Source organism: Equus przewalskii, unplaced genomic scaffold (assembly GCF_037783145.1).
Source record: "Equus przewalskii isolate Varuska unplaced genomic scaffold, EquPr2 contig_R1881, whole genome shotgun sequence".
Lineage (NCBI taxonomy): Eukaryota > Metazoa > Chordata > Mammalia > Perissodactyla > Equidae > Equus > Equus przewalskii.
The window spans coordinates 32,615-43,242 of NW_027228481.1; the positions used below are offsets into that span (position 1 = coordinate 32,615).

A 10,628-nucleotide genomic window follows, 5' to 3' on the forward strand; every position below is an offset into this window, starting at 1 on the left:
GCGAAAAAGTAAAGATGTTTAACTGCCCGCTGAGAATGCAGATAGCCCTGGGGATAAGACACCCTGGAGTCGCCTTTTGTTCCCATTAACCATCTACACTAATGGCGTAAATGATTGAGGGAGGCAGGGATGGCTCCACCAGGATGTAACCAGACGGGCTGCTGTCCTGTCCGGAGGCCTGGACCTTCTCTCTTTGATTTAACTTTACCATGAATTACAACAGACGCCTAGGTACCTATCTCCTTTAGCTTAGAGACAACAAACACTAGTTAATTGCAGAGAAGACGATCATTAACCTTATGCTCTATAGAATGGAATGCTAATAAATATTCTTGTGCTCGTTTCTTACTTCCTTATCTCTCTGAGAATATTTGTAAAACTATTTCTGTACTAATCCTGAAAAATATATAAACGACACTCGTGCACAGTAAAGTCGGACTTGCTAACACCAACCCAAGTCTCACGTCCCCTTTATTTTCCCCCTCCCTCATCGCGCCGACGCCGTCCATCCCTCAGGAACCTGGACTCCGCCGGGGCGGGACCCCGGCAAGTGGCGCCCGAACAGGGACCTGAAGGGTAAGTTCCCCCCACTTCTCGGGACGGATAGGATCCTACCCAGGGCTGGAAAGAAGAGCCCCCTTTAGCCCCTCTCTGCCAAAGGGAGAGTGAGGAAAGGACAGAAGGGTAGTAGGTGTTAAGAACTTTGAGAAGTTTTTGGCCCTCTCTAGAAAGGGAGAGTGAAATAAAAAATAATAATAATAATAATAATAATAATAATTGAGAAGTTTTTGCCCCTCTCTAGAAAGGGAGAGTGAAATAATAATAATAATAATAATAATAATAATAATAATAATTGAGAAGTTTCTGCCCCTCACTAGAAAGGGAGAGTGAAATAATAATAATAATAATAATAATAATAATAATAATAATTGAGAAGTTTCTGCCCCTCTCTAGAAAGGGAGAGTGAAATAAAAATAATAAAAATAATAATAATAATAATAATTGAGAAGTTTCTGCCCCTCACTAGAAAGGGAGAGTGAAATAATAATAATAATAATAATAATAATAATAATAATAATTGAGAAGTTTCTGCCCCTCTCTAGAAAGGGAGAGTGAAATAAAAAAATAATAATAATAATAATAATAATAATTGAGAAGTTTTTGCCCCTGTCTAGAAAGGGAGAGTGAAATAAAAAATAATAATAATAATAATAATAATAATAATAGAGAAGTTTTAGTCCCTCTCCGGAAAGGGAGAGTGAAATAAGGTTAGGAAGAATAAGAAGTATTAAGAATTTTGAGAAGTTTTGGGCCATACTGAGTCTAAAGAAAGAAGGCTCTGTATAGAAATAATAACATGTATGCTTGCAAAAAAGAGACATAAAAGCCTCTTTGGGACAGATTTCTACATTCCTACATTTTTACAAGAACAATGTCCCTGGTTCCCCGAAGAGGAAACTGTTAATTTGGAAACCTGGATGATAGTGGGAACACAACTTAGAAGCTGATTTTCTTTATAAAGAGGTTATATCAACTTTGCCTAAGTATGTTTTAAAATGTCTAACTGGGAATACTTCCTTGTGCAACATTATAAGAGCAAGACCTGTTAAGTTCTGGCCGTGGGTCCTGTCACCACGCAGCAGCTCTGCCTGCCCATGGGTCCTGTCCCCATGCTATTCCACGCTATTCTCTAAATAAAAGAGCACTGCCACCAAATCTTGAGAGCCCAGGAAATCTTTCTCTCGACTCCTCGGCTCACCAACCCTGCATCATTTCTGGTGGACTTGCTTCATCGGCTTGTGAGCTCAAGTTCTGGTAAGTGCCCTATTTTTTCCTTGTGACTTTCTCTTTTTCAAGGATGGATCTAAATTCACTGCTCCATAGGGAACCTTCTCGGACAGCTGTATGAATCCACTTTTGCTGCCCATGGCTACTCTATGGGGCAAATTGTGGCATTCAGCCTGAAGAGAATCAGTACCTTAAGCCTGAGGGTGATGGAAAATGAATTAATCCATTCCTTCCTGACTCTATCTCTAATAGACAAATTTTACATGGGCACGGGTCGGCCACTTAAGTCATTAGGACGGCTGCCAATCTCCAAGACTCCCGTGGAAGGTTTCTTTTCCTAAGGCTGGAATGGGACCCCTCCCTCTGGCACCTGACCATACTCTGAACTGCGGGAAAAGTCCCAATCGGGACTCCAGTTCAAGGAAAGTACCAAACTCTAACCTTTGGTGGAGTATGGGAACCCCTTCTTGGGAGAATGGCTCCAGGCTGCAATTGGGTAGAATGTCCCCCAGACTGGCGGAAAGTTCCTCACTGTTTTTCTCTATCCCTTTATCCTGGGAATCATTCACCAGGCACTTATGACTGCCAGGCATAATAGGGAAGGTATACAAGAGATGCATGCAGGGGGACAAGAGATACATGCTGGGGGACGCCCCCATCACCCCTTGCTATAGGAATCTCACAGGCAGAACAAGTAGGACGCTGCCCTAGGTTCAGGAGATTTTCAAGTTAATGGAACCTTTTCTTTCCTCTCTCTTAAAGTTACAGTGACCATTTTGGCTCCTTTTGAGCTTTGCAATTGAGAAACAAAGAAATCTTTAAAATATCATAGTCTCCACCTCTGGGAGCGCCCCCCCCTCTGGTTTCCGGGCCTGATCACCCTGGCAACCAAGTGGGGTGCCCTCTCTTGGAGATTGACTCATTACCTGATTGATGGCAGTGATTTTTAAAACAATAGGTGTGAAGGCTCTGTGTCTGTGTGTCTATATGTGTGTGATATTTTTACCTCCGGGTGATATGGCCAATACTAAGAGTTCTGTTTAATTGGCTTAAATTAAGCGCTCTCATAAATTCTAAATACAATAGAAATTAACCCACTGTCTTTTAAGATGATATGGATTAATCTTTGGTTAATGAAAACTTAAGTTTGTTGGTTTGATTGAAATGTTTGGATATGTCCTCAGAGTTAGCACTGCATATGCAAATATGCAGCCTGGGTTTCCTAGTCAAATAAGTTCATGTTGTCTGTTAGAAATTTGTCAGCATAATAACTTTAAATGATAGCTGTTTGTCTAATGTCTCAAAGTTCTTGTGGGTAATCTAAACATCATTATTGGGAACAAATGGTTTCTAACTCTACCTAAAAGACAAATCTGTTTTGTTAATTCTAAACTAATCAGGCTTATTTGGTCTAAAGTTACATGGGAAACATTGTCAGATAAAGTGATAATAATCTTTCTTGGTTGGTAGTATGTGGGTAAATGTTACTGATATAAGTGTTTTAGAAATTATATACATGCCTAAATTCTGATGTATCCTGGCTATCAGCCATAATTCTAATTATTAGTTTAAGGTGTTGTATATCACAGAGATAACCAAGTTTCTCTGTCAATCATCATTTTTAAGTCTTTTATTGTTTACAGTCAGTTATTGTTTTACTCTATTTTTTGCTTTTGCAAATATGTCTCATCTTCAGGAAAATTCATGGAAAGGACTCTAACACTCTAGAATACAGGTTTCTAATAAACGCTCAGATTGTAAAACTAAACTGGGTAAAAATTACAGAACTCCAACAGAGAAACTGATGACCTCACAAACTGCTGACAGAAGATTAAGATCAAGAACCAATTACACAGGACAGAATAAACTGATAGGGATGATTATAATTTTTATGACTTTTTAATTGAGATATTACTGATTTTTAATATTTTGCTTTTTTCCAGAGTTAAGAAAATCTTTTTCTCTATTCTCTTAAAGAACTATGACTTACAGCAATTTATAAACAAAATTGAAACATTTGTCTTTTCCTCGCTATCTGAGCCCCCCAAAACAACAATTGGAAAAATTACAAGGAGGAGAGCTCAAATATAGCTCTCCCCGTCTTTTACTAAGTCATGCTCTGTTTGTGATAAATTTTCTCAATTTAGATTTTCATGGTGAGTCACCTATGATGAGACATTGGAATGATAATAAACAAAATATTTTACTACAGGTCAAATGGAAGGACCTGCTTACAGGACAGTGGAAAGGTCCTGATATTCTCTTAACTATCGGTCGAGGATATGCTTGCATATTTCCACAGGACACTTCATCTCCTTGGTGGATTCCTGATCATCTGATTCGACATGTACCGCAAGCAGCCTCTGCCCCCACCTCCACCAAGGCAGACGAGCCCCAGCTTCCGAGTCAAGATAGATGATGAATCTCCCCCAGTAGCCCAGATGAGACGACTTTCACTCCGCGAGAAACCTTCTAAACGTCTGGCTCCCCGTCCGCACTCGCCTCCGCCCTCCTATTCTTTCTACTGACTCTGGCAAAATTCAACCACACTTGTTGCAGGCCATAGCCGCTTTACACAATGTTGTACTGATTAGACCAACAGGATCACAGTTGTATAAGGTTAAGGCCTGTGTCCTGGCCCCTTATGATTTCTTGGCCTTTCCTGTACACAGTTTTGCTATGTCTATCTCTTTTAATAATTCTCGTTATGATATCTCCTGTCCAGATTGTATTTTTAACTAATTGTTTGAGCCCTGATATAGAGGTACGAGCTGTAATCATATTACAACAACCCCCCTATCTTATGCTACCCGTTCATTTGTCTGAACCCTGGTATGATGATGTTGGATTGCTTACTTTGAAACAGGCTACTGATCTTTTACAGCGCCCCCGCCGGTTTATCTCTGCTTTAATATTGGGTATCTCAGCCTTGATTGCATTAGCAACCTCTCTCACTGTATCTGCTGTAGCGCTGACTAAACAAATACATACTGCCTCTTATGTAGACGATCTTTCTAAGAATACCACTCTTGCCCTAACTACCCAAGAAATAATAGACGAAAAACTGGAGGCAAAGGTAAACACTCTGGAAGAGGCAATATTACAGATAGGACAAGAACTTACAAATTTGAAGGTTAGATTGGCCTTGCGTTGTCATGTGTCCTATAGATGGATCTGTGTGACTCCTCTTAAGGTAAATCAATCTCTACACTCTTGGGAAAAAATTAAAAATCATATCCAGGGAATATGGAACCATTCAGACTTTAGTCTAGACATTTGTGACTTACATAGACAAATTAATAATATTAATCAGGCTGAAGAATCCTTTTCTGCTTCTGAAGTGGCCACCAACCTTTTCACCTCTCTGACCTCTTTTGTAGGGGAGAAAAATTGGAGCTCCTTTATTGTTAATATTGCTGTCACCATTGGTGCTCTAATGATTTGTCTTTGCCTTTTTCCAGTCTTTCTCAAGTTAATATTCAACTCTATAAGTCGGGTTTCAGCAGAATTACATCTGTTGGCCTTAAAAAGTAAAAAAGGGGGAGATGCTGGGAGCCGTGGCTACATCATTTGATCGGCTGTTTGACAGGGTCCAGCCGATTAACGCCGAGGGGTGCAGGGCCGCCCCTTGGTGAAGAATAACCGGCCAGCCCCTCACATAGTTCTGAAACCTGTGCTGCTTCTAATTGCCCTTCATTCCTTTTCCTTTCTTAACCTCCAGTTTTCACTCCTTTGGGTGGCTGCTTGGGAGGCACTACCTCCCGGGAAAATTAGATACAGTAAGAGAATGTGACCACCTGCAGGTAACTTTCAAGATATTTTTCAGTTAATTAATGGAGGAGCACACAGTCCCATGTGAGACAATCAGAAAGGAATCCTGCCCAGATAAGATGTCGAATTAGGTTTATGGCCTCCATCTGGTTAATGTTTCCTTCTCCCTCCAGTTCTTTGTCTAAATATACATATGCATCGTCCTTCTAAGTTTGCTGGTTAATTGGATGATCAAGAAGTATCTATATATTATTCTTGACCTTCTGCTTTCTGTTAAAATGTTATAGAGGTTTTCTCCTAAAAGCAATAAATAATAAATAATTGGTGAGTAGAAGGGCCGAGGGGTGCAAGAATGCCCCTCGGTGAAGGATGGCCGGCCAACACCCCCGATATTTTCTGAATTATATGCATGCTTTCTATCAAGGTTATGTGTATACTTATTTCTCTTTTTTATTCTTGAAGATTTATAGTTTAGCTTAGCTTTTCAGCCCTTTACTTTACTAACAATATGATACTTTCTCCGGCAGTGTACTTAAGGGACCGTTAGCTCTACAATCTAAAAGACAAAGGAATGCTTCCAGCCCCTAAAGGGCGCGAAAAAGTAAAGATGTTTAACTGCCCGCTGAGAATGCAGATAGCCCTGGGGATAAGACACCCTGGAGTCACCTTTTGTTCCCATTAACCATCTACACTAATGGCGTAAATGATTGAGGGAGGCAGGGATGGCTCCACCAGGATGTAACCAGACGGGCTGCTGTCCTGTCCGGAGGCCTGGACCTTCTCTCTTTGATTTAACTTTACCATGAATTACAACAGACGCCTAGGTACCTATCTCCTTTAGCTTAGAGACAACAAACACTAGTTAATTGCAGAGAAGACGATCATTAACCTTATGCTCTATAGAATGGAATGCTAATAAATATTCTTGTGCTCGTTTCTTACTTCCTTATCTCTCTGAGAATATTTGTAAAACTATTTCTGTACTAATCCTGAAAAATATATAAACGACACTTGTGCACAGTAAAGTCGGACTTGCTAACACCAACCCAAGTCTCACGTCCCCTTTATTTTCCCCCTCCCTCATCGCGCCGACGCCGTCCATCCCTCAGGAACCTGGACTCCGCCGGGGCGGGACCCCGGCAGGCAGGTTGCTCCGTTGTGCTTGGCAGGTGGTTCAGGCTTGGCCGGCAGGTGGTTGCAGACTGTCCAGGACGTGTTTCCAGCTTCTCCGGTAGGTGCTTCTGGCACGTCTGAGAGGTGGTTCCGCCATGGCTGGCAGGTGATCCCGAACCGTCACCCAGGTGGTTCTGGCATAGCCAGCAGTTGATATTGGCCTGTCCGGTAGGTGGTTCCAGCGAGTCGAACAGGTGGCTGCGGCGTGCTCGGCAGGTGGTTCCGGTCTGTCCGGTAGGTGATTCCGGCGTGTCCGGCACGTGCTTCCGGCACGTCTGAGAGGTGGTTCCGGCATGCGCGACAGGTGATTTCGGAGTGTCCGCCAGGTGGTTCTGGCGTACCCGGCAGGTGATTTTGGCTTGTCCGGCAGGTGTTTCTGGCGAGTCGAGCAGGTGGCTCCGGCATGCTCGGCAGGTGCTTCCGGCGTCTCTGGCACGTGGTTGTGGTGTGTCTGAGAGCTGGTTCCGGCATGTCTGGCAGATGATTCCGGAGTGTCCGCCAAATGGTTCTGGCATACCCGGCTGGTGATTTGGGCATGTCAGGTAGGTGGTTCCGGCGAGTCGAGCAGGTGGCTCCGGCGTGCTCGGCAGGTTGTTCAGACGGGTCTGGCAGGTGGTATCCGTCTGTTCGGGGTGTGGTTCCAGCATCTCATGAACACGTTTCTGGCACGTCTGAGATGTGGTCCCAGCCGGCCCGACAGGTGTTTCCGCAGTGTCCGCCAAGCGGTTCTGGCGTAGTTGGCAGGTGATTTTGGCATGACTGGCAGGTGGTTCCAGCAAGCCTGGCAGGTGATTCCGAAGTGTTCCCCAACTGGTTGTGGCGTAGCCGGCAGGTGATTTCTGCGTGTCCGGCAGGTGGTTCTGGCGAGTCGAGCAGGTGGTTCCGGCGTGCTCGGCAGGTGCTTCCGGGGTCATTGGCACGTGGTTCTGGCATATCTGAGAGGTGGCTCCGGCATGCCCGGCAGGTGATTCCGGAGTGTTCGCCAAGAGTTTCCGGCATAGCCGGCAGGTGATTTTGCATGTCCATCGGTCGTTCCGGCGGGTCGAGCCGGTGGTTCCGGCGTGTCCGGCAGGTGGTTCCGGTCTGTCCGGCAGGTGGTTCCGGTCAGTCCGGCAGGTGGTTCTGTGGTGTCCGGCACGAGGTTCAGTCTGAGAGGCTGTGCCGGCATGCCCCTCACGTGATTCCGGCTTGTCCCCGAAGTGGTGCTGGTGTAGCGGGCAGGTGATTTTGGCGTGTCCGGCAGGTGGTTCAGGCGAGTTGAGCAGGTGGTTGCGACGTGCTCGGCAGGTGCTTCCGGCGTCTCCGGCACGTGTTTCTGGCACATCTGACTGGTGGTTCCGGCATGCCCAAAAGTTGATTCCGGTCTGTCCGGTAGGTGGTTACGGCGTGCACGGCACGTGGTTCTGGTACATGTCAGAGGTGGTTGCGTATGCCCAACAGGTGATTCCGGACTGTCCGCCACGTGCTTCTGGCACGTCTGAGAGGTGGTTCCAACATGCCCGGCAGGTCATTTCGGAGAGTCGTCCAAGTGGTTCTGGCGTAGCCCGCAGGTGATTTTGGCGTGTCCGGAGCTGGTTCCGCCGTGCTCGGCAGGTGGTTCAGGCATGGCCGTCACGTGGTTCCAGTCTGTCCAGGACGTGTTTCCAGCTTCTCCGGCAGGTGGTTCTGGTACGTCTGAGAGGTGGTTCCGCCATGGCTGGCAGGTGATCCCGGACTGTCCCCCAGGTGGTTCTGGCATAGCCAGCAGTTGATATTGGCCTGTCCGGCAGGTGGTTCCAGCGAGTCGAACAGGTGGCTCCGGCTTTCTTGGCAGGTGGTTCCGGTCTGTCCGGTTGGTGTTTCCGGCGTGTCTGGCACGTGCTTCCGGCACGTCTGAGACGTGGTTCCGGCATGCGCGGCAGGTGATTCCGTAGTGTCCGCCAGGTGGTTCTGGCATACCCGGCAGGTGATTTTGGCGTGTCCGGCAGGTGTTTCTGGCGAGTCGAGCAGGTGGCTCCGGCATGCTCGGCAGGTGCTTCCGGCGTCTCCGGCACTTGGTTCTGGTGTGTCTGAGAGCTGGTTCCGGCATGTCCGGCAGATGATTCCGGAGTGTCCGCCAAGTGGTTCTGGCATACCCAGCAGGTGATTTTGGCGTGTCAGGGAGGTGGTACCGGTGAGTCGAGCAGGTGGTTCCGGCGTGCTCAGCAGGTGGTTCAGGCGGTTCTGGCAGGTGGTATCCGTCTGTTCGGGGTGTGGTTCCAGCATCTCATGAACACGTTTCTGGCACGTCTGAGATGTGGTTCCAGCCGGCCCGACAGGTGTTTCCGCAGTGTCCGCCAAGCGGTTCTGGCGTAGTTGGCAGGTGATTTTGGCATGACTGGCAGGTGGTTCCAGCAAGCCTGGCAGGTGATTCCAAAGTGTTCACCAACTGGTTGTGGCGTAGCCGGCAGGTGATTTTTGCGTGATCGGCAGGTGGTTCTGGCGAGTCGAGCAGGTGGTTCCGGCGTGCTCGGCTGGTGCCTCCGGGGTCATTGGCACGGGGTTCTGGCATGTCTGAGAGGTGGTTCCTGCATGCCCGGCAAGTGATTCCGGAGTGTTCGCCAAGTGGTTCTGGCATAGTCGGCAGGTGATTTTGGCATGTCCGGCAGGTGGTTCAGGCGAGTTGAGCAGGTGGTTCCAACGTGCTGGGCAGGTGCTTCCGGCGTCTCCGGCACGTGTTTCTGGCACATCTGACAGGTGGTTCCGGCATGCCCGAAAGGTGATTCCGGTCTGTCCGGTAGGTGGTTCCAGCCTGCACGGCATGTGGTTCTGGTACGTCTCAGAGGTGGTTGCGCATGCCCAACAGGTGATTCCGGACTGTCCGCCACATGGTTCTGGCACGTCTGAGAGGTGGTTCCGGCATGCCCGGCAGGTCATCCCAGAGAGTCCTCCAAGTGGTTCTGGCATAACACGCAGGTGATTTTGGCGTGTCTGGCAGGTTGTTCCGTTGTGCTTGGCAGGTGGTTCAGGCTTGGCCGGCAGGTGGTTCCAGACTGTCCAGGACGTGTTTCCAGCTTCTCCGGCAGGTGGTTCTGGTACGTCTGAGAGGTGGTTCCGCCATGGCTGGCAGCTGATTCCGGACCGTCCCCCAGTTGGTTCTGGCATAGCCAGCAGTTGATATTGGCCTGTCCGGCAGGTGGTTCCAGCGAGTCGAACAGGTGGCTCCGGCGTGCTCGGCAGGTGGTTCCGGTCTGTCCGGTAGGTGATTCCGGCGTGTCCGGCACGTGCTTCCGGCACGTCTGAGAGGTGGTTCTGGCATGCGCGACAGGTGATTTCGGAGTGTCCGCCAGGTGGTTCTGGCGTACCCGGCAGGTGATTTTGGGGTGTCCGGCAGGTGTTTCTGGCGAGTCGAGCAGGTGGCTCCGGCATGCTCGGCAGGTGCTTCCGGCGTCTCCGGCACGTGGTTCTGGTGTGTCTTAGAGCTGGTTCCGGCATGTCCGGCAGATGATTCCGGAGTGTCCGCCAAGTGGTTCTGGCATACCCGGCTGGTGATTTGGGCATGTCAGGTAGGTGGTTCCGGCGAGTCGAGCAGGTGGCTCCGGCGTGCTCGGCAGGTTGTTCAGACGGGTCTGGCAGGTGTTTTCCGTCTGTTCGGGGTGTGGTTTCAGCATCTCATGCACATGGTTCTGGCACGTCTGAGATGTGGTTCCGGCCGGCCCGACAGGTGTTTCCACAGTGTCCGCCAAGTGGTACTGGCGTAGTTGGCAGGTGATTTTGGCATGACCGGCAGGTGGTTCCAGCAAGCCCGGCAGGTGATTCCGAAGTGTTCGCCAACTGGTTGTGGCGTAGCCGGCAGGTGATTTCTGCGTGTCCGGCAGGTGGTTCTGGCGAGTCGAGCAGGTGGTTCCGGCGTCCTCGGCAGGTGCTTCCAGGGTCAT

General features: G+C 48.3%; 1 long non-coding RNA gene across 1 annotated transcript; it reads left to right on the top strand.

Moving 5' to 3' along the window:
• The first annotated feature begins 1,093 nt into the window (after positions 1-1,093).
• On the top strand, positions 1,094-6,604 carry LOC139081386 (uncharacterized). The gene is made up of 2 exons (XR_011536458.1): positions 1,094-1,815; positions 4,001-6,604. It is a non-coding gene; the product is annotated as an uncharacterized lncRNA (long non-coding RNA).
• Positions 6,605-10,628: the final 4,024 nt, after the last annotated feature.